This window comes from Notamacropus eugenii, chromosome 6 (genome assembly GCF_028372415.1).
Source record: "Notamacropus eugenii isolate mMacEug1 chromosome 6, mMacEug1.pri_v2, whole genome shotgun sequence".
Taxonomy (NCBI): Eukaryota; Metazoa; Chordata; class Mammalia; order Diprotodontia; family Macropodidae; genus Notamacropus; species Notamacropus eugenii.
In genome coordinates this window covers 136,908,385-136,933,769 of record NC_092877.1, presented here as the reverse complement: position 1 = coordinate 136,933,769, position 25,385 = coordinate 136,908,385, and the positions used below count along the sequence as shown (strand labels likewise).

At 38.8% G+C, this 25,385-nt stretch overlaps 1 long non-coding RNA gene across 1 annotated transcript in view; it reads right to left on the bottom strand.

The window, feature by feature from the left end:
• LOC140511865 (uncharacterized) overlaps positions 1 to 24,288 on the bottom strand; it is a 67,441-nt gene extending 43,153 nt beyond the window's left edge. Inside the window, exon 1 of the long non-coding RNA XR_011969691.1 lies at positions 24,145 to 24,288. This is a non-coding gene — a long non-coding RNA (uncharacterized lncRNA). The remainder of the gene's footprint in view (positions 1 to 24,144) is intronic.
• Between the last annotated feature and the right edge of the window lie 1,097 nt (positions 24,289 to 25,385).

Below are 25,385 nucleotides of genomic sequence, written 5' to 3'. Positions count from 1 at the left end.
CATTTTTGTCACTGCTCTGAATGGAAGTTGTGGGTTTTGTCAGAAAAAGGCAGATTTGGAAAATGAACAGCTACCCTTGGGATGACTTGTATGAACTGAAACAGTGGGAAGTAAGGAGAACCAGAAGAGTTTGCATGAAGACCACAATAATTAAATTAAAATAAGAAGGGAATTAAAGGGCTTCAGACAGCTGATCGATGTAGCAAATGATCATGAGTTCAGGGGACAGATGGCAAAACATGTCTCTGCACCATTAGAAGAAAGGTGACAGACTATAGAAGTAAGTGAAGCATCTTTTGCCTACATGGCCAATAGATTGAAATGTTGAGGTTGAAATTATTCATTTGTAATATAGCCTCTCCTCTGAGCTCACTCTCCTAACTCATGCTGGAAGGCTGAATCCATAGAGAATGGTTAATTGCTCTTCTCAGAATTCTGTGAGTAACTCTGAGGGGTTGGAGTTTCTAGTACTGTTTCTTACAAGCCCCTATCCAGTGTGTTCCACAATATCAATTAACCCATTGAATCAACAAGTTTTATAAAAAGGTATTTCCTGAGAAGATAGAAGGAAGATAGTAGGTATAAAAAACAACCTCCCTATTCTCAGAGGCAAAATTTCCCTTTGAATGCATGCAAGATCTGTGGAAAAAGTGGGTTCAAAATTAAAGGGAAAAGTCAATCCGGCACACATGTAGAGAATATGTAAGGCTGAGAAGTACTTCTAAAGACTGAGCCTGGGGAGTTCTTTTATTCTTTTATGGAGTCCTCATAAAATTCCCCTTAGGCTTAGGTAATAGCTCTTTGGTGGTCTCTGAGGTTCAGTGACTTTCCAAAATCTAGGGCCATGATTTCTTTCTAGCAGATCGCTGGAGCTACCACCAGTCTTCCCACTTCTGTCTTCAATTCAGTTCAATAAACACTGACTAAATGCCTGCTATGTGTAGACACTGTGCTAAGTGCTAAAGACACAAATAAGAAAAAGAGAGACATGCATTGCCTTAAGGGAGCTTTCAATCTAATGGGGAAGATAACACAAAAGGAAGCTGAAAAGAAGGGGAATGGTAGCCCTTAGGTTACCTATATGGAGGAATAGAAATAGCAGCTCTGTGTTTGTTCATGGACATGTGGCATCTGGGTAGGTGATAGGGCAGTCCCTGCCTTGCCCCCATCTCACAGCTCATAACAGTTCTTGCCTCACTGCTAGGAAAGAAAAGTGCAAAAAAAGGGGGTGAGGGAATACTAAGGCAGAGCATATAAATCTTTTTGTATGCAAAGTCAGTTCTGGCTCTGTAATTCAAGAATCAATGGTTCTGCTAGCTCTGCAGCCAACCAGAAGATTCCCCGCATAAACAATATCAACCCTCTCCCAACCCCCACCAAGTCACTTATGGCCAGAAGTCGGCTTGCCAAGCCTCCACATGTGATGAGGTTGGAAATAGCCAAGAAAGTATCTGTATATGCTCTGAAGAGTCCATCAAGGACAAATTCAAACATAATTTGAGGATTAGGTCTTCATCAGCCAGTCTCCCAATACAATCAAATCAAGTCAAAAAGCATTTATTAAGCCCCTGTTACATACTTGGCCTTGTACTAAACACTGAGGAAACAAAGACAAACATGGTCCCTGCCCCAGAGCAGTTCACAGTCTAATTGGGGAGACAAGATGCAAACAACCATGTACCAAAAAGATATATCTAGATATAGATATATAAGTATATATAGATATATACACACATATATACACATATGTATATGTGAATATATATTCATATACACACATACATTATATATATATAAAACAGAGAGACAGAGACAGAGCGAAAAAGATAGAGAGAAAGAAAGAATACTCACACTAAGGTATATAGGAAAAAATTTCTTGCTTAAGGTAGGATTTTAACTGACATCTGAAGGAAGCTGGGAAAGTCAAGAGGCAAGGATGAGGAGAAAGAGTTGCAAGCATTGGGGACAACCAGTGAAACTGCACAAACTTGAGAGATGCAGTTTCTTTTGCAAAAAGCAGAAAGGAGGACAGTGCCACTGGATTGCAGAGTACATGAAGGGGAATATGATATAAGAAGACTGGAAAGGCAGGAAGGAGCCAAGTTATGAAGCACTTTAAAAAACAAACAGAAGATTTGACATTGGATCCTGGAGGGAATAGGGAGCCCCTGGACTTTACTGAATCAGAGGTAGGTTGTACTTTGGTAGTGGAGTGGAAGGTGGATTAGAATGGGGAGAGATGCAGCAAAGAGACCAATCAGAAGGCTATTGCAATAGTCTAAGCACGAAATGATGAAATTCTGTACTAAGTGGTTATAACATAAGAAATGTGGCAAAGATAGAATCAACAGGGTTCTCCCAGAATGAGAGAGTAAGAATTCAAAAATAATGCTAGGCTGTAAGCCTGGGTGACTAGGAGGATAGTGGTATCCTGAATGATTATAGGGAAGTTTGAAAAAGGGAGAGTTTAGGGGGAAAGACAATGAGTTCAGTTTTAGATATGTGGAGTTTAAAACGTCTATGGGAAATCCATCTATGGGAAATCCAGTAACAAGGGATGGTTCTATTGGGATGGAGGCAGTCATAAAATCGGTTTTGGAAAATGGCAATGACTTAAAAAATAACATCAGGAAAACATTTTTAAAAGAAAATAAAATGAGTAGCTAGGTAGGAAGAAGACATGTGAGAACAGGATTTGCATTTCTGAATCATGAGATGAAAGAAAGGGTTGTTGGACTCCTAGACAGGAATGGAGTATACCTAATAAGGGATGATAAAAATGAATTTGTCTGAAACCTTGAAAAGCTATCCAAAGTGTTTTAAACTGAAAAGGAAAGAGGAAAGACAGAATGCCTATGTATATCTACTAAGCTAGATAAGAGAGAGTAGCTGGAATGTAAAAAGCATAGCAGTAGAGATTCCCAGTAACTCACAGGATACGAAATCCAAGAAAAGAGCTAGCAATAAAATTCGTCCTCAGATATGTGTACACAAATGCACAAACTTTAAGTAGCAATCAAGGTAAGATAAGAAGGCCAATGGAAGGTGGTAAATTTTACTTCAAAGGTATCTCTAAAACTTGATGGAATGTGCTCCCTAATTACATCTGGATTTTGAAGTATCCTTCCAGATAACAGATAAAAGAGGAGGTAGAACAACCATGTAAATGAATACACATACACATATATATGTATATATATATATATATGAAGTACATACACACATATATATACATGTATTTTACATATACATTCAAAAGAAAAATGGAAAAGATCTCCAAAATGTCATGACCAAATTTTTTCACCATCAATAAGAGTAGATCCATTATACCTAGATGGTAACATCACTCTCTTGGATGTGTTTTATATGGAGATAGAAATGACTCTAAAGAGAACAAAGATCAGACAAGGCTTTGGATTAGATCAAACATAGAAGAGATCTATGCAAAAAATGATACAACTGGGAGGCTATTGAGTGATCTGAAGGAGGATACGAAATGATAGGGGGGAAAAATCTTTGACCTTATTACTAGAGAAAAAAGGTGACAAAGAAAATAACCAATGGTCAAAGGATATGAACTGGCAGTTTTCAGAGAAAGAAATTAAAGATATCTATAGTTATATGAAAAAATGCTCTAAATCACTATTGATTAGAGAGATGCAAATCAAAACAACTCTGAGGTACCACATCACACCTATCAGATAAGTAAACATGCCAGAACAGGAAGATGATAAATGTTGGAGAAGATGTAAGAGAGTTGGAACACTAAGTCATTGTTGGTGGAGCTGTGAGCTGATCTAACTATTCTGAAGAGCAATTTGGAACTATGCCCAAAGGGCTGCAAAAATGTGCATACCCTTTGACCCAGTAATATCACTTCTAGGACTGTTCCCCAAGAGATCATAAAATGGGAAAGGGTCCCACATGCTATACATAAAAAACATTTGTAGCAGCACTCTTTGTGGTGGCCAAAAACTGGAAATCAAGGGGATGCCCATCAATAGGGGAATGGCTGAATAAATTGTGGCATATGAATGTAATGGAACACTATTGTGCTCTAGGAAATGATGAACAGGAAGACTTCAGAGAGGCCTGCAAAGACTTATATGACCTGATGCTGAATGAAAGGAGTAAAACCAGGAGAACTTTGTATACAGCAACAACCACAGTGTGTGAGGATTTTTTCTGGTAGACTTAGAACTTCATTGCAATGCAAGGACTTAAATAATTCCCAACGGTCTTTAAAGACAAAATGCCTTCCACATCCAGAGAAAGAACTATGGAATTCAATCACAGAATGTAGATCATTTTCTTATGTTATTATGTTTTGGTTTGTTATATGATTTCTCCCATTCATTTTAATTCTTCTATACAACATGACTATGGTGAAAATGTATTTAACAGGAATGTATGTGTAGAACCTATATAAAATTGTATGCCATCTCAGGGGAGGAGGAGAGAGGTGAGGAGGAGGGAGGGAAAGAAAAAATCTAGATTGTTTGGTAGTGATTGTGGAACACTGAAAATAAATAAAAGAAAAGAAAAAAAAGAAAATAACCAACAGTAGCTCTCTATAAACCTATTTTTCCATCTACCTAAAATGTTTATGAGAATCATCTATACATATGCATCAAAAGCTATCAGTACATATATCTTCAATGAAGGCATATTAAAAAAGGGTCAGATTTTTGCAAGTGATATTCCACAGTGGACTACCTCTTTACTATCACACAATTGATGTAGATGGAGGGAATATAAGCTTCCATTGTGCTCACTGTATGTCAGTTAAAAAACAAACAAACAAAAAAACCATTTAATTTGATAGAGCAAAACACTGTCTTAAATTTCTGTTTCTAACAAGGTGTCTCCTATCCACTAAAATTATGAAAGATTCCCTGAAATATACAATAGCAGAGATATCCTTTTTGGAGGAACTTTGATCAGTAATATCAAACAAAGCATAAAATGGAGACAGGAAATCCAGAAGCCACGTGAAGGAAAGATTTTCTATGAATGATGAAGTGTTCCAGATGTTATTGTCTGGGGGGGGGGGGCGGAGCCAAGATGGCGGAGTGAAAGCAACGACTCACCTAAGCTCCTGGAAAAACTCCTTTGGATATTTCTGGGGGGAGAGTCTGACCAGACTTTGGAGGTGTAGAATCCAGTGGGAGACGGACTTTGACAGATTCGGAGCCCAGGCTGGACTGGAAGGTCCACGGGAGGGATCTGTTCCGCGGGGGTAAGAGCCCGGCGCACAGCGCAGCGCGGTCGGCGCGGCAGGGCGGAGGCGACCCGAGGGGCCCGAGAGTGGCGGGCGAGACCAGCGGAGCAGGAGATAAGCCAGGCCGAGCCAACGATATCAGCGCAACAGCCTTTGAAATCTTCAGCCTAAAGACGGGACTTCAGTGGGTCACTACTTGAACATCCAGAAGCTGGGATGCCGGAGTGATCAGTAAGTGCTCTCCCCTCCCCCCCGATGACCATGAGGGAACCATAAAATTCTTCCCCAGATTGATCCTGGATCAGTGGGAGCAGCAGAAAGGGGCGAGTGGTCTCGTAACACCAGAGGCTGGAGAGGTGGCAAAGGGGGATTCTTCCTACCGTGGTGGAGGCTATCTGGAGGGACAGACGACCCAGGGCAGAGAAAAATTCGCACTGAGACCCAAGCAAGCCTCAGCCCGGGAGACGAGCCCCAGGAGGGGCGGGAACACGCATTAGCCTCTAGGCGTGCCCCAGCCCTCCAGGGGAAAAGGGAAGACAATAGGGAAGCTGGGATCACCATCCCCCCCCCCCCCCCACCCCCCCCCCCCCCCCCCCCGACCTTGCCTTTGCCTCAGGCCAGCTGAGGAGATAGCCTGAGACCAGACCACACCTCCCACACACCTATCAAGCTAAACCCAGGGTTGATCTGGGAAACAACAACAACAACAAAAAAAAAAAGCCTGCTTTTAGCCTAGACAAACATCAACTCAACTTAAAAGATCTGTATCTTCTGACTGAAAGAACCAAAAGCTACAACACTCAGCCAACATCATGAATCGGAAAAAGCAGACGAAAAGTGAAAAAACCATAGAATCTTTCTATGGGGATAAGGACCAAAACACAAACACCAAAGAGGTCAGAGCTGAGACTGTACTTCCATCTGAAACCTCAGATGGGACTATGAATTTCTCGCAAGCACAACTAGATTACCTGGAACGTCTGAAGAAGGATATAAAAGAAAAACTGGCCAATGATTTTAAAACCATAAAAAAAGAATTCACTGATGAGAACATCAATCTGAAAAAGAAAATTGAAGAAATGGAAAAGGAAGTTCAAAAATTAACTGGAGAGAATAATTCCCTAAAAGGAAGAGTTAATCAAACGGAAAAGGAAACTCAAAACCTAATAGGGAAAATTGATCAGATGGAAAAGGAAACCCAGATGTTATTGTCTGCACATGACGTTATGTTGGATGTATCAAATACCAGAACAAGAAGGTGTAGCGCCAATGTGATATTCATGGTGGCTATGAATATGCCAGCACAATTCTGAATCACAAAATATAACAGATTCTCCACATGGAAGACAGAACCAAAACATTTCTTTAAACACTAGAAAGCCAAATCCATCATAGCAACAAAGAAATTGACACACAGTAACAATGCAGGGGGCACCACCATCCCCAAGCCTTCCCCCTGCTGGGGCCTTCCCACAAACAAACACTTTCAGCTCCCTGCCTGCTTCCTCTATCTCCTTCAGCTCTAACTGCTGTGTCTAACTTGCTCTCAGCTCTGCTCCACCCTTCCTGCTCCACCCTTCCTACTCCACCCCTTCTAGTTCCACCCATTTGGCAAGCTCTTCCCATCACAGAGTCATGTGACTCAGGCTTCTATGTGACTCAAGCAGGTTACATGGGCTTATTAATGGATGAGAAAGATCTTTCCATTGTGTAAAAATATATTAACAATAAAGAAGAAAGGGAGGAAGGAAGGAAGGAAGGAAGGAAGGAAGGAAGGAAGGAAGAAAGGAAGGAAGGAAGAAAACAAGAATTTATTAAGTACCTACCAGGTTCCAGATTCTATCCTAAGTACTTTACAAATGTGGTATCATCTAATTCTCACAAGGGGGTGGGAGAGAGGTGCTACTATTTTCTCCATTTTATAGTTGAGAAAATTGAGCCAGATATTGTTTAATTTGTCCCAAGTCCCATTAACTAGAAAGTGTTTGAGGCTATATTTGAAATCAAATTTTCCTGACTCCTGGTCCATTACTCTATCCATTGCATCACTCAGATGCCTCTGGAGGCCTCCTGACTCCCAGAAATAAAAACTGATCTTTTTAATAGCAATATTTTACCAGCATTGCAATTTAGCTGCAAATTATGGTTCTCACCCTCCCTCCCCCAAATTAAAAGTGAGTCTCACTCCAAGGGCAATGTGGAGACACATGCTTGTGTGAGAAGACTGCACCACCTACCCAATGAGAAACTATGAAAGACCAGAGTAAAGATGTCATAAAAGAAATGTACAAATGGAACAGAAGATGGCCAGAGTTAAGGTTGTCCATTAGGCAACCTGTACATTGCATTATGAAGTCAGAAGAAAGTAAGGAAAGGTCCATTTTAGGGTGACTCCCAGGACAAACTTATGAGAGGTATGAACAAGTGTCATACATAATGGACAGGCATTGTCAGGTTTCAATCTTTTATAATGGGGAACATATTCAAGTGGCTGAGATCATATATCCACTTGAATATTATTTGAGTATCTTCAAGTGAAGAAATCCAGGATTCAGAGGGGGACATCAGGGACAACATTTAGGTGAATATTAATAGGGAAAATAGAGGCAATATTGTTAAAGATATATACTACAGACCATCACAATAGAAACAGAAAATACATAAGGAAACAAATACAGTGAGGAGCAAAGACAATTGTAATGAGACAATTCAGTTATCTGTGCACCTACTGAGGGCAGATAAGTAGCACAGTGGATAGAGGATTGGTTCTGGAGTTAGGGGAACCTGAGTTCAAATCTGACCTCAGACACTTGCTAGATATGTGACCCTGGCCGAGTCACTTAACCCTGTTTGCCTCAGTTTCCTCATCTGTAAAGTGAACTGAAGAAGGAAATGGCAACTCCTCTAGTATCTTTGCCAAGAAAACCCCAAACAGAGTCACGGAGAATTTGATATGACTGAAACAGCTCTACAACAACACAAAGGCATCTAATGTAGCTCTACCACTGCCCAAAACAAAATAGCTGAAAAAATTCTTCACATGACAATTCATTTTTCAAAAGGTAGCCAAGCAACAAGGAGAACTGCTTTTCTGGACCTGACTCCAATCAGAAGAAGCTGGCTCCTAAGGCAGAAATGATGGAAACCTTGGGGAGAAATGATCACTCCATCACAGAATTTTTGATATGTAAATAGTGGAAGATCAAATTCATTCTGACATGTAGCCTAGATTTTTGGAGAACTAATTTCAAAATGTTCAGAAAAAGGATAGGTAGGAGCTAAGAACCTAAAAATCTATAGAAGAAATCAGTTCAGGTAGTGAGAAGCTTTCAAAAATGAAATTCTGAAGCATCAAATGGAAATAACCATAACAATGCTATTACCTAGCATTTACTGCCAGAAAGTTTTCAAAGCTGAAAGAAGAGCAACAGGTAGATCTACAACTAGGAAGCCCAGCATCTGGGATCGATTCCCTTGAAGGGATTAGGGGATATTAGAGAATACAGTCACTTTCCTGTAGGATGGAAATAATCTGGAAACTGAGGTCATGGGAGTTGTTAAGGTCTAGAACTGTGAGAACAGAGAGAATATAAGCCAGGCACTGAACTTCTTGAGAAAGAGGGAAGATTTGGTCAAGATGTTTAAAGGTAGTGGTTGCTGTTCAGTCATTTCTTACTCTTCATTGATCCCATTTGTGTTTTCTTGGCAAAGATACTGGAGTGGTTTGCCATTTTTTTCTCCAGCTCATTTTACAGATGAAAAACCTAAGGGTCACAGGGTTAGGGGACTTGCCTACGGTTATACAGGTAGTAAGTGTCTGAGGTGGAATTGGAACTCAGGAAGAGAGTCTTCCTGACTGCAGGCATGGTGCTTCATCTGCTACAAGACCTGGCTGCCCCAGATCTTTAAAGGAGACGAAGCTATTTCAAACTGATAGTAGCATAGGGAGGGTCTGAAAATATTAGTGGGAAACAAGAGCATGCCAATTTCTCTTCCTGGCTCTGTGTGTCAGAAATGAAAGAAGGCTCAGCCCCCTTTGTAGTGGATGCCAAGAAATATGGCTTCAGGGAAAAGCTGAGTTTCTGTAAGTTGAAGAAAGTGGAAAACATGAGAGAAAGAGTCTAACAGAGGTGGGGAACCTGAGTCCTCAGGGCCACATGTGGCTCTCTAGGTCCCCAAGCATGGCCCTTTGATTGAATCCAAATTTCACAGAACAAATCCCCTTAATAAGAGGATATGTGGGGGCAGAGTCAAGATGGCAGAGTAGAAAGATGCATATATTCCAGCTCTTCCGCAACAAGCCATAACATACCTGTAAAGAATGACTCTCAACAACTTCTAGAGCAACAGAAGCCACAGAATGATGGAGTGGAGGAGACTTCCAGCCCAGGGTGACCTAGAAGGTTGACAGGAAAGGTCTATCACACTGGATACCAAGAGGAGCCCAGCCCAGCCTTGCCCATGCAGCCCAGGGGGGAGAACCAGAACAGGACTCAGGTGTGGAATCCTCAGCAGCGGCAGCACGATTTGCAGATCCCTCAACCCACAGGTGTCAAAGGTCAGTGAGAGGGCTTTTTCAGTTGGCCAAGAAGGGAGCAAGGTCCCCCCCATAGCTCGGGCCCCCAGGCAGTGGCGGCAGAGGCCTCAGTGGACAGTGGCTCCCACAGTAGGCAACAGCCAATATCCATTGTTGAAGGTCTCATCATAAAGCCTCTGGGGGAACTGAGCAGCTGATCTAAACTTCAGCCCTGAGTGCTGGTGTGGCAGAACTGGAAGTGAGGCTGTTATGGAGAGGAAATTCTACTACTCACAGATTCTGGGCCCAAAAGTTTCTGGTTGCTCCCAGATCAGTGTGCAGGCTTGACTGTGCCACCTTGGAGGAACTGAGATCTTCCAGGGCCCCAGAGAATACCCTACTCTTGACAAAGAGCCCAAAAGTCAAGTAACTGGTAGGGAAAATGCCCAAAAATGAGAGAAAATAAGACTATAGAAGTTTACTTTCTTGGTGAACAGGCATATTCTCCCATCCTTTTGGAAGAGGAAGAACAATGCTTACCACCAGGGAAAGACATAAAAAAATCAAGGCTTCTGTATCCCAAACATCCAAAATAAATATTCAATGGTCTCAGGCCATGGAAGAGCTCAAAAAGAATTTTGAAAATCAAGTGAGAGAGGTGGAGGAAAAATTGGGAAGAGAAATGAGAGCAATGCAAGAAAATCATCAAAAAAGTGAGTCAACACCTTGCTAAAGGAGACCCAAAAAAATGCTGAAGAAAATAACACCTTGAAAAATAGGCAAAAGAGGTTCAAAAAGTCAATAAGGAGAAGAATGCTTTAAAAAGCAGAATTAGCCAAATGGAAAAGGAAGTTCAAAAGCTCATTGAAGAAAATAGTTCTTTCAAAATTAGAATGGAACAGATGGAGGCTAATGACTTTATGAGAAACCACGAAATCACAAAACAAAACCAAAGGAATGAAAAAATGGAAGAAAATGTGAAATATCTCATTGGAAAAACAACTGAGCTGGAAAATAGATCCAGTAGAGAAAATTTAAAAATTATGGGACTACCTGAAAGCCATGATCAAAAAAAGAGCCTAGACATTATCTTTCATGAAATTATCAAGGAAAACTGCCCTGATATTCTAGAACCAGAAGGTAAAATAAATATTGAAAGAATTCACCAATCACCTCCTGAAAGAGATCCAAAAAGAGAAACTCCTAGGAACATTGCAGCCAAATTGCAGAGTTACCAGGTCAAGGAGAAAATATTGCAAGCAGCTAGAAAGAAACAATTCAAGTATTGTGGAAATACAATCAGGATAACACAAGATCTAGCATCTTCTACATTAAAGGATCAAAGGGCTTGGAATATGAAATTCTACAAGTCCAAGGAACTAGGATTAAAACCAAGAATCATCTACCCAGCAAAATTGAGTATAATACTTCGGGGGAAAATGTTCTTTCAACGAAATAGGGGACTTTCAAGCATTCTTGATGGAAAGACCATAGCTGAAAAGAAAATTTGACTTTCAAACACAAGAATCAAGAGAAGCATGAAAAGGTAAACAGGAAAGAGAAATCATAAAGGATTTACAAAAGTTGAAGTGTTTACATTCCTACAGGGAAAGATAACATTTCTAACTCTTGAAACTTTTCTCAGTATCTGGGTAGTTGGTGGGATTATAGACACACACACACACACAGAGAGAGAGAGAGAGAGAGAGAGAGAGAGAGAGAGAGAGAGAGAGAGAGAGAGAGAGAGAGAGGGAGGGAGGGAGAGACAGAACACAGGGAGAGTTGAATAGGAAGGGATCATATCTAAAAAAATAAAATTAAGGGATGACAGAGGAATATATTGGGAGGAGAAAGAGAGAAATGGAATGGCGCAAATTTGCTCTCATAAAAGAGGCAAGAAAAAACTTTCTCAATGGAGGGGAAAAGGGAGAAAGCGAGAGGGAAAAATTTGGCTTCAGGAAGGAATAACATGCACACTCAATTGGTATGAAAGCCTATCTTACAATACAAGAAGGTAAGGGAGAATGGGATAAGCGGGGGGGGGGGGGGGGGGTTATGATAGAAGGGAGGGAAAACAGGAGGAGGGAGCAATTAGAAGTAAACTCTCTTGGGGAGGGACAAGGTCAAAAGATAGAATAGAAAAAATGGGGGGCAGAATAGGATGGAGGGAAATATAGTTAGACTTACACAACATGACTATCATGGAAGTCATTTGCAAAACTATACATATATAGCCTATATTGAATTGCTTGCCTTCTTAGTGGGGATGGATGGGGAGGGAGAAAGGAAGAGAAGTTGGAGTTCAAAGTTGGAGGAACAAATGTTGAGTATTATTCCTGCACACAACTGAGAAATAAGAAATACAGGTAATGGAGTATAGAAATCTATCTTGCCCTACAAGACAAAAGAGAAGATGGGGATAAGGGAAGGAAGGGATGTTAGAAAGGAGGGCAGATTGGTGGAAGCGGTAATCAGAATACATGGCATTTTGAGACGGGGGGAGAGGAGAGATGGGGAGAAAATTTGGAACTCAAAATTTTGTGGAAATGAATGTTGAAAACTTAAAATAAATAAATTAATAATTTTTTTTTAAAAAAAGAGGATTTGTTCTGTAAAACTTGGACTCAGTCAAAGGCCACACCCAATGACCTATAAGGCTGGTGAGGAAAGAGATGAAATATGTGTTGTAGTGCAGTTGGAAATGTTTAGAGATGATGGCTGAGGCCAAGCATGATAAGGCAAAAGCTGACCTATCAAAGCCCAGGGAGGTTCCGGAGGCAGAATCCAGTTTTTCAAATGGGGAGAAAGTGAAGTTAGGGGATCCCAGGACAAATAGGAGTGGCTGTCATGGGTTATTGATGTTGTCATGTTTGTCCTTCATTCTTGAAGAGGACCATGACATCAAGATGATGACATGATTTGCAGTTGACTTTGATTTGAGTGAGGGAGGACAGTGCAAGGTCACTAGCCTCACTTTCTCCTCTAGAGCTATCCAAAAATAAATGTCACACAAGTGGCTGACTGAAACACAAGAAGCATACTCCATCCTCTCTGTTCCCACCCTAGGAATCTCAATCTCCCCATCCTCCAGCCATGCTGGTATATGGAACAGAGTCCCAAGACAGTCTGTGGGTGAAAGATACAAAGTGATCAATTTAAATCTGATCAAAGGAAAAGCTTCCTAAACTTTAGAGCTATAAAAAAGCTGAATGGGCTGCCTTCTTCCTTCACTTCTTCAGGCAGAGACTGGATAGGGATTTGGACTTAAAGTCAGGAAGACCTGATTTCAGATACTCCTTCAAACACCTGCTGTGTGACCATGGCATCATATAACTTTCTTCTGCCTCAGTTTCCTCGTATATGAAATGAGAAGGTTGGACTTAGCTCTAATCCTGTGATCAAATGTAACCAGAGGGCCAGTGCCAGTTGCATAAGACTTCACTGTTGGCATCCATTGATTTCTCAATTCTCTGTGACTGCCATGAACAATCAATTTCCACCAATGAGAAGAATCTAAGGCCACTGGGGTTTAGGTCCCTGGTTACACTAATTTGTTAAAGATTTTATCGAGTAAAATCTTGTAAAGGTACAGATTGGACCAGATTTTCAAAGTCTATGAAAGATACTGGAAATCACTGATATTTTTTCCATACCTATTCCTCTAAATCTTTAGCCCCAACAGTCCTCTCCCCTTGCTTTCTCTGCTTTCGCTCTGAATGTCTAGTAATCTTCCAGTCATGTCTTGGTTCCTTGTTGACCCTGCTCCCATTCAATCCTGTTCCCTTCATCTCCTATTGTTCCTATTGCTTCCTTTTCATCCTAGCCACAAACTGGGATTGTTCACCAGTGTTCCCAATTGCATTCTCCCTCCTTAAAACAAAGGATTGGTTTTAGAAAGTGACCTACTTCCCAGCACTTTGTTTAGTTTTACTTTTTGATGTTCCCTGAGCAAATGCATGAATGAATGATCAGGCTTGTGCAGGGAAAGTGGTGTTGACCCAAGTCAATCTCAGCAACTGTTTCTGGTGACAGGGACAGCTGCTCCATCTGTCAGCATCCAGGCAGCACAGTGTCAAGGGCCATTCCCCCCCAGAGGGTACTTTGTGCCTCTCCACTGTGATCACCAAGACATTTGAAAAGAAGTGACAGAATGATTGGCTGGAGAGTCCATTCTGGACTTATTGGAAGGTCCTTCTTTTTTCAGCTTTCAGTGTGAGTCAGACATTTGAACTATGACCAGGATATTGGAATAATATATTAATAATTATAACAACAACAACAACAACAATAGATATTTAAAAAGAGTTTTACATACATTACCTCCTTTGAGTCTCAGCCTGGAAGGTAGATACCTTCCAGGTATATATAGTCATTATATAGTTATTATAATATATAGTATTATATATTCCAGGTATTATTCCAGTACTATATTATTCCAGGTATAATATTATAATTTCCATTTTATAGATGAGGAACCTGAGTTCTTTGCTTCAAGTCAATTTCACTTTAGCATCTATTATGAATCTACTCTGTGCCACTTACTGCGGATACAAAGACAAAAACAAAATTGTCTACGTCTTCAAGGAGCTTGCATTCTTCTGGGGGAGGGATGACCCAAGACATATCCATAAATAAGTAGATATAAAATATATGCAAAAGAATACAGATTAATTTCAAGACGAAGACAGAGCTAACAGCTAAAAGGGAGATGAATCAGAAAAGCCCTTCTGGTCCATTTCTTGATGCTAGAGATTCTATCATAGGACCATAGATTTAGAACTGGAGGAAATGTTAGGGACCATTTAGTCCAGCCTCATTCTACAGATGAGAAAATTGAGGCCCAGCGAGGTAAACTAAGTGACTCAAGGTCACTCAAGTAATAAGTGACAGGGTTAGGATTTGAATTAAGGTCCTATCACTCCAAATCCTGTGTTCTTTCCACTGTGCTTCCATGGAGATGAAGAAGGAGTACATTCTAGACATGGGAAACCAGTCTAAGCAAAAGGCATGGAGTCAAGAAATGGAATCTCCTAAATGGGAAACAGCTAGCAGATAAGTTTGACTGAAACAAAGCTAGTCATACTGGTAATACATTTCTGAGGATCTGAACTTAGAACCATTCCGAGTTCCAAGTCATAGGTCTACTACATCACATTTCCTCTAAGTTAATAGAAGATCATATATTAAAGGCAGACTTCATCTTGCCATTATCAGCAATGAGTGTCAAGGGAGTGCTGAGGTATACACTGGGTAGATCAAGAATTAGCAGGGCTTGCAGGGGGCTCAACATTTGGAAAGGGATACTTTCATTGGTTAGATTGGTTACCAATCAAAACTCTCAAACAGACAGATACATGTACCAATACAATCTTTACTAAAGACCAAAACCTTGATTCTCTAGGGATACATTCCTTGGTGTTATTTAAAACCACAAAATCTCAGCAATGGAAGGGTCTTAGGGATTGTCTCAATCAATCCAATGCAGGAATTCCCACCATAATATTACTGATGAGATAATCAACCAACAGCTGTTCAAACATTTCCAAGGACAGGAATCTCATCCCCCTTTGAAAGAAACTATTATATTTCTAAGGGCAGCGAGGGGAGTGTCAGTCCTGGAGTCAGGAAGACTCATCTTCCTGAATTCAAATTTGACCCTAGACACTTATTAGCTATGTGACCCTGGGCAAGTCACTTAGCCCTGTTTGCCTCAGTTTCCCCATCTGTAAAATGAATTGGAGGAGGAAATAGCAAGTCCCTCTAGTATCCTTGCCAAGAAAACCCCAAATGGGGTCACAAAGAGTCAGACACAAGTGAACAACAATAAAAATTATATTTCTAAACAGTTTTAACTGTTAGAAAATTCTTTCTTATATTGAACTGGAATTTTTTTCAGAGTAACTTCTCATGTATGTCTCCTTGAACAACTCATTAAGGAGGCTAATATTATTTGCATGTTACAGCCCTATCAGTATTTCATAGAATCATATACTCTAAGAATGTAAGATCTTTAAAGGCAGGAACTTTCAGTTTTGTCATTGTATCTCAGGTGCTTAGCACAGTGTTAGGCACTGTGTTGATTGATTGGAATTAGAAGGGACCATAGAGGTCATCTAGTCCAACTTTTACTCTGAACTTGGGGTCAGGATATAGGAACTTGAACCCCAGCTCCAGTACTTAACTAGCTTACCTACTTTGGAGGAGTTTCAGTTTCTTCATCTATAAAGTGAAGATAATAATACTTGTACAATCACAGTGTTGTGGTAAGGAAAACTCTCATAACACTTCTAGAAAGGAAAACTTTATAAATGCGTCATCATTAATAAAGTATCAACACCTCAACAATTTAGTGCTTCTATGTTGAGAATGAAACAGCAGGGTTTTTTAAAAATACATATTTTATATTTATAGAAACTCTTTTTGTGGTGGCTAAGAGTGGGAAATTAAGAGAACGTTCATTAATTGGAGAATTGCTGAACAAATTGTGGTACATGATTGTGAAGAATATTATTGTGTTATAAAAAAATGGCGCACAGGATGATTTCAGAAAAACCTGGAAAGACTTACATGAACTGATGCAAACTGAAGTGAGCAGAACCAAGGCAATGTTGTACATAGTAACAGAAATCAATATTAGATGATGATGAACTGCAAATGACTTAACTATTCTCAGCAATATAATGACTCAAAGACAATCCCAAAGGACTCATGATAAAGCATGCTTTCAACCTCCAGAGAAAGAACTAATATTGTCTGAATACAGACTGAAGTATACTATTTTTATTTTTCCTTCCCTCCTTCCTTCCTTCCTTCCTTCCTTCCTTCCTTCCTTCCTTCCTTCCTTCCTTCCTTCCTTCCTTCCTTCCTTCCTTCCTACCTTCCTTCCTTCCTTCCTTCCTTCCTTCCTTCCTTCCTTCCTTCCTTCCTTCCTTCCTTCCTTCCTTCCTTCCTTGTCTTCTTGTACAAAATGACTAATATGGAAACGATTTATGTGATTGCATATGTATAATCTATATTGGATTGCTTCCCATCTCAAGGAGTTGGGGGGGGGCGGGGAGGGAGGAAGGGATAGAATTTGGAACCCAAAACTTAAAAAAAAAAGTTAAAAATTGTTTTAACATGTAATTGAGAAAAAATAAAATATTGTAAAAATACATATTTATTGGTCCATCTAGAGTATATTTCAATGTGTAATGAGAGGTGTAGATCCAAGTTACATGAGTAAAGAAATGAATGAATAAATAAATCTTCTGTTAAGTGCTTACTGTGGTAAGAGCTGGGGATACAAATAGAAAACAGTCCCTGCTCTCAAGGAGCTCACATCCTAAAGGGGAGACAATCCATATGGATGTTTTCAGTTGAAAATCAGATGGAAAATTCATTAATAGAATGTTCAGCAGGGACTGTCTAACTTTTATACGTATCCCCAGTGAGCAAACAAAGGAGGCATTTAATAAGTACTTCTTGACTGATTGAAGTTAATTCTTCTTCATGATGATATTTAATTTTTCCATCAACATTCATTAAATAATAATTCATTTCCTTATTTCTATGCTACTTTTGGTTTCCTCATATAGTAAGTTCTTTTTAGCAAATCAACTATTTCTATAATTTTGATTCTACAGTTAGGTGAATGTGCACTTGATTTTTTTTTTTTAACACAAGTGCAGGGGCTTGCCTTTGTTTCTGTTAATTTCCACCTCATTTGTTCTGATCTGTAAAAGGTGTTTTTTTTGGTTTCTGTTTTTTATTTTGTTTTTAAGTCTTGATTCCATCATCTAGTATATTCCATATCTGGTGCACTCCCTCAATTTTGGCTAATTTTGGTAAATTAGTAAATTTGGTAAATCCCTTTAAGTCATTGATGAAAATGGTGACCAGGACATTGTGAAGAGCTAAACCCTAGAGCATGCTCCTGGTCACTTCCCTTCAGTTTAACATTGATCTATTAATTAACATTCATTGTGTATAGCAGTTTAATTAGCTACACATCTACTGAACTATAATATCATCTAGTCCACATTTCCACATCCTGTCTGAAGATATGAAAGACTGTCAATGTCTTGTTGAAATAATCTAAAGAAAATGTCTAAAAAGGAAATGTGGTTAATTTGGCATGACAAGATAATAGGATCATAGATCTCAAGGAGGAAGAGAGCTTAGAAGTCATCTAATCCAGCCTCCTTAGTCAAGGGATGAGGAAACTATGGACCATACAGGTTGAGTTGACCAAGGTCACACATCAAGTAAGGATTGAAATCTATGTCCTCTGGTTCTTGATTCAGTATTCTTTCCACTATACAGATTGTTCCTAGTCTGTGAACTGCATGCCTCTGGGTGTGTGTGTTTCGGGGAGGGGGGTGAATGGGAAGAAGAGGAATAAAATTGCAAAGGGTTCTTCACATCTTTATTTGACCCAAGCATTATTATTTTGAATTTTATCTAGCATTAAGAAAATATTTAGCATGACTCGATATGGTAAATAAGTAAACACATTTCCTGCAGACTGAATAAATATTATCTTACACGTGAAAGTATTACTATTGTTCTAATTTATGTGGATGATATTGTAATTATTGAGCACAAAATCATGTAAACACATTACAGAATTCATAGTAGCTTTGTATCACAATATATTTTCTTAAAAATTTTTCCAGATTTTTTCTTTTTTATGTTAGTTATTTAGTTTTTTAGCATTCTTTTTTTCAGTTTTGAGTTTTAAATACTTCCCTCCCTTTAGTCGCTCCTACACACGGCAAGAGAAGGCAAGTAATGCAATATCCATTTTATTCACATATATGTGAAGTTCTGAAAAACACATTTCAGCATCACCATATATTTTTTCAAGGAACAGATTTCTAATATTGGAAGTGCTATCACATAGGAGGTCTCTGAAAATTGTTGATGTTAGGAGGAGTCCTTATTTTTTCAGGGGGAGGCAATCAGGGTTAAGTGACTTACCCAGGGATATACAGCTAGTAAGTGTCTGAGGCTAGGTTGGAATTCAGCTCCTCCTGACTCCATGGCTGGTGCTGTGTCCTAACATTCTAAAAGTCTGAGAACTACTTTAACATACTATCTCTATTTAGTTATTCTTTGTGAACCCATGCTAGCTCCAAGTGATTACACCTTATTTCTAAGAATTCACCAAATAATATTTGAGTAACCTGCCCCAGCACTTTGCTGGACATTGAGCTTGTCAGTCTACATTTTATAGAATTCACTTTTTATCTTCTTTTTAAAAATCAGGACATTTACATCAATATTACTTCTGTTTATAGTCATGATTATTACTTAACAAAACCTTCTGGATTGCTGACACAAATCATTTAGATCAAGAAAGAACTTGGTAAGGTAATCCTACAAACACTATGATTCAGTTCCACATGTGTGTATACAGGGCAGGAGGGTGGGGGTGGGGTGTTGGTGGGAAACAGTGGACATGGAATTTTGGCCTGGTCTAGACAGAATATATCCACTTTCATAAGGTAGCTTAGCAGTGAAGACAGCCATGGGATACATAAGTATTCACCTTCAAAAAGAAGATTCCCAGAATGCAGTTTTACAGTGTGTGTGTGTGTGTGTGTGTATGGAGAGGGGGGAGGGACAAGATTCTGTATTTCCAGCAAAGACAGAAACATGAAAACTTCCAGCCAAGACCAGCACTTACTAGGAATACCTCAGGAAGAATGGAAAATAGAAGTAAATGAATCGGAGGATTGACAATCGGGAAAAATGTACTAAAAGAACAACAAAACACAAGAATAAAGGACTATGTCATAAGCTTCAAATCAGAGCCAATGTTAAGGGGCTCCTGATTCTTCCCATCAAAGTTCCATTCAGAATTATGGGAGAGGGTAGACCCAGAGACCAGTATCATTATTTAGAGTCTGTCAGAGAGAAATCAGTCTCAAGTTGCTTCAACCTGCTCAGAAATGCTAGAAGGTTAGCGACTGAGTTTAATCAAGCCATTCAAGATTACTGGAAGGAGCATGGTGTCACCTTGACTCAAGTCCCAGTCATTATTGAGGTAAGGGAAGAACCCAGGGGCCAACATGATCCGAACTTGCTCCTACCCTAATCCAGGGTTTGATAAAGGGGCAAGGACACATTTCCTGCCTCAGAATTCTCCAGGACTATAGAAGAGGGAAAAACACAAATATTCTGATCCCATCCCATCTTGGGCCATGATCTCTACATTTGTGCCCTAGGGAATACTTGTTAGATGGATAAGGGCCAAGAAACTATCATTGATCAGGCTTTCTGTATGTCCTCCAGGACAAGAATTGAGACCTTGGGTGGCTGCTTTCAGCCATTCAGTCCCACCCAAGGTCTGGTACTGAGGGCATTCCACCAATCACAGAACCAAAAGAAGTTTGAAGAAACAGAAGTTGGTGAAATCCTTGCTGGCCATCTCTAGAAGAGGTGAAAAAATGAGCAAAAAGATGAAAACTAATACAATGGAGAAATGAATAAAATTCCAGAGGCAGAAATGAAATCACACAGTAATCCTAAGTAGAACTTCTTAGAAGAATTATAAGAACCAGAAAGACTGAAAGGCAGGCAGGTAAGAAGCATTTATTAAGTGCTTACTATGAGCCCAATACTATGTTAAGCATAAACACAAGCAAAAAGAAAGACAATCCTTGATTTCAAAGAGCTTAATAAGGCAAGATAACACACATAGGGAACAACACATTTTGAACCTGTCCACAAAATGGAGGCACAGAAGAGGAACTCACCAATGGGAGAATAAGGCTGGCATGGTAGAGGAAAGTTCAAGGATGAAACAGCAACTGAGTCATGGTAGTAAAGTCCAAAGAATCAGAAACATAGCCAGGAGAGCGAATGGTTGGTCATAAGGACTCCAAATTGGTGGAAATCTATTAAAGAAATGAAAACAACCCAAAGAATCCTGAGAAAAAAATGGAAGGAGAATAAATAGCTTAGAACAAAACCATAAAACCTTTCTGGGTAGTAGAAAAATCTGAAAGGTACAATAGCAAAAATAGAGCTAAAAAATTAAATCAAATAATAAGAAATATTAGAACAAAGTGAAAAGTTCAAAAAATAAAACACAAGGTATCTGCTATCAAAAACAACTGACCTGGGAATATAATATGAGGAAAGAGATAAAATTTCAATAAAATCATAAAAGAAAACTACCCACCACTAATGCAGCCAGGATACAAAGTGAAGATAGATTATATAGATGACTGACTGAAAAAAAATCTTCATATTCAAAACATCTCAATATGTGACTGCCAAACTCCACAACTTCAGCTTCAGGAAAAAAAAAATACTTCAAGAAGGAAGAAAGAGACCACAAACTGGAACTGGAACTGGAGTCAAGATTACACAAGATTATGTTGCAAATACTGAGAGGAAAGGAAAACTTGAAATACAGTATCCTAAAAAGACAAAGAAAAAGAACCATGACAGTGGAAGAGAATGCTGTGCATAGTTCATTTTAGGAAAAATATGGATCTTAAATAGAATTATGACTTTCAAGGATTTCTGTTGAGAAAACCAGAACTGGGTAGAATGTTTGAAACCTAAGCAAATAACGCAGGCAAAACCTAGAAAAATAAACAAGTCTGAACAATTTAAAGGACTAAATACTGATCAAGTGTTTATTCTAAAAGAGAAAAGAAGAGTCTATTGTCCTCTTGAAGGGTTGGACCAATTTGAAGTTACATCACCACTACAGCAATGTGCCTGTACCCCTATACCTCCAACAATTGCTATTTTCCTCTTTCCCTCTTTCCTTCTTCTTTGCCAATATGATAGTTAGAACTTCAGAATTGTTTTAGCTAGAGTTTTTCTTATTATTAGTGACTTGGAGTATTTTTAATAATTGTTAATGGCTTGCATTTCTTCATTTGAGGAGTACTTTTCATATCTTTTAAACACTAATCTTTTAGAGAATAGCTCTTTTTCTTTTGTAGTTATCACAATTCTTTATATACTAAAGTAACAGGTAATTATGTTGGTGTTTAATGTTAAGTTTTCAATTAAGCATATATATTTTTAAAATAAGAAAATATTGTCCCCTCAGAATACTACTATCTTCAAAGGTCAAAGACAGAATGAAGATAAACTCAGGACCTGGGAGATATTTTTGCTTTCTTTTGCTTTATTTTCTTTGAGTAGAGAGAAAATAAAAGGAGGGAAGAAAAGAAATACATTAGGGAGGAGATCAACATGATGAAAGAAAAATTTACTGTTTTTCAATAATCGGATGATGATGAAAGGAGACCATTAGCATGAGGGTGGAAGTTATGGGAAATAGTGTCTCATTAACCTTTTTATCTTAGCTAGGCAAGGAAAGGCTTTTTTGGAGGGAAGGAAGTAGGGAGTAAATATAGAAAAACAATAAGGTAAGCAGGGAACTGAAAGAAGGCAGAAAGAGGGGAAAGAGGGGTTTAAGAGAAAGGGTAGATTTAGGGAAGTAATAGTCAAAAACAAGACAAACTTCAACTAAAGAGGGATGTAACTGCAAATTGAAGAGGCAGAAAGGGCAAGTTTCATTAATCTAGGTCTGGGTGAAGTGAAGGAGATGGGAGAGGATTGAGATCAAGTGACTCCACCTGTAGATTATTAGCATTAATTTTATTCCTTTTCCTTGCCTTTTCCTTCCTGGTAAAAGGTGGGGTGGGGGATAAAAATAGGATATACTTAAGTTAAAAAACAAATCTAACAGTTATAATCTTGAATGTGAATGAGAAAGTGTCAAAAAGAATCAGGGAAAAAACACAATAATGCATTGCTTATAATGCAATTAAAATATAGTTTATGAAGTTAGATTGAGGCAGTGTTGACCATCAAGTGATTAGTATCAAGAAACAGTGGGAGCAATAAAGATAGTAAAAATAGTAATTGTTAAAAGAGAATAAGCAAAGTAATATATTATGCTAAGTATATATACACATACATATAAAAATTTAAAGGAAAAGCTAGTCAAACTACAAGGAGAATTAAATAATAAAACAATAATAGTAAAATAATAATTAGGGGGTACTTCAAAATACACTTTCAGAACTAGACAAATCCAGAAGAAAAAAGATTAACAAGAAAGAATGTAAGGACTTGAATAACGTTTTAGAAAATTAGATATGATAGATCTTTGGTGATTACTGAATGGGGATTTTACAGAGTCATTGAGAAGTGAAAGTGATTTTTAAAATGAGTTTCAATAAAATCTTTTTTGATTAATAAAACAAAGGACAAAAGAAAGTTTTGCCTTTATTAGTCTGGATACAGGTCTCATTTAAAACCTGCTCTGGACCAGATCACAGTAAGAATAAGAGAGAAGAACATTACAAGTTCCTCAATCTCAATCATCTTTTGAAAAAAAACATTTTATTTTCTTCAGTTTTACAAAAACTGGACATACAGAATTTCTAAGCCTCCCTCAAGGCTCAGCTCAGGTACCACCTCATACACAAAAACCTTCCTGTTCTCAATTGTTAGCTCCATTCCCTTCCTGTTACTATGTATGTTTTATATTGACTTATCTACGTACATATTGTCTCACTCCCACTACCCATAACCCCTCCTTATAAAATGTAAGCCCTTTGAGGGAAGGGACTATTTAGTAAGTATTTAAAATACTTATTAAATGAACATATGGAAGAAGTTTCAGTTTAGTCAGAAGTCTTTTTAGTTCTGCCATTTTCAAGCAATATAAACAAAAGCAGCTACTTCTCCTTCCTGCTCAGTCTCTTCCAGTCAGGTCTCACTCTTCATGACTGCATTTGGAGTTTTCTTGGCAAAGACACTAGATTGGTTTGCCACTTCCTTCTCCAGCTCATTGTACTAATGAGGACACTGAGGCAAACAGGGTTAAGTGACTTAACTTAAGCGTCACACAGCTAGTAAGTGTCTGAGACCAGATTTGAACTCAGGATGAATTTTCCTGAGTCCAGGACTGGTACTCTATGCACTGTACCTCATAGCTGCCTGCTTCTGCTACTCTGGGTTACACAACCAAAGGGTTGTGCTCTTTATTTATAACCATTTTAAGCAGATGCCCTTTAACACTATTTCTCACAAGAGTGAACAGAGTTCATTTCATCTTTTCCTTTTTAAAAATTCATTTCACAGGTAGAGTGGGATTTAATATTAAACAAGAATGTAACATAAAAGAAATTACCCAAGACAGTGTGAGGTAGCAGAAAGATTAACAGACAGGAAGTCGGGGAGATACGAGTTCTAGTCACTTACTGATACCCATAATTCTCTAGCACTTAAAACCCTATTTTCCCATCTTGTTACACCGTATTTCCCTCCACATTGTCTTTAATGCAATGACACTGGCCTACTGGCCTTTCCTTGGATAAGACTTGCATCTCCCAACTATGCCTAATGCCTGGAATTCTCCCCTCACTTCTGTCTCCTGACTTACCTGACTTTCTTCAGGGCCCAGCTGAAATCCCATTTTCTGCAAGTAGCCTTGCCCAATCTGCTTCAATGCTAGTGCCTTCTATCTGAGATTATCTCCAATATTTCCTGTCTATGTCTTAGTCGTACACAGTTGTGGGCATGTTACTTCTCCCAACAGACTGTAAAAGCAGGGATTGTCTTTTGCCTTTTTTTTTTTTGTATTACCAGCACTTGGCACAGTGCCTGGCACATTACGTATTCTTAATAAAAGCTTGTGAATTGACTAGTCAGTAACTCTGCCAATAACTAGTCATGTGATCTTGGATAAGTCACAACTTTGTTGGGCTTCAATCTCCTCAGCCATGAGAATAGATTTGACTTGATAACCTCAAAGGTGTTTTCATTTCCAAGATATGGTATTCCCAGTAAAATATAAACTTCTTTCCCCCCCACTTAATAGTATTTTATTTTTTCCAATTACATATAATTTTTAACATTTACTTCTATAAGATTTTGAGTTCCCAATTTCTTTCTCTCTTCCTCTCTTCCTTCTTCCCTCCCCAAGATGGTAAGGAAGCTGATACAGGTCACACATGTATAATCATAAACATATTTCCATATTAGTCATATTGTGAAAGAAGAATCAGAACAAAAGAGAAAAACCCCAAGAAAGAAAAAAAGGAAAAAAAATAGTATGTTCTGATCTGCATTAAGACTCTATAGTTCTTTCCTTGGATATGGATAGCATTTTCCATCATGATTCTTTTGCAATTGTCTTAGACCATTGTATTGCTGAGAAGAACTAGGTCTTTTAAAGTTGGTCACTATACCAAGTTGCTGTTACTGTATACAGTGTTCTGCTGGTTCTGCTCACTTCACTTAGCAACAGTTCATGTAAGTCTTTCCAGATTTTTATGAAATCTGCCTGCTCATCATTTCTTATAATGAAATAGTATTCCATTACATTCATATATCACAGCTTATTCAACCTAGCATGTAAGCTTCGTGAAGGCAGATACTGTCTTGTTTTTATTTTTGGTCTTTCTACCATGAAGATGAGTATACAGTAGAATGGGGGTAGGGATTGCAACTGCAGTTTCATCAGTATAGGGAGTCCTTGATCAGGAAACTCCATCCGTGTTAGCACCTCCCCACTTCATACTCTCAGGGTTGGCTAGAGCACTCAGTGCCTAAATGGCTTACCCAGAGTCAATCAACCATATATATAAGAGGCAGAACTGGAATACAGATTTTCCTGGCTTC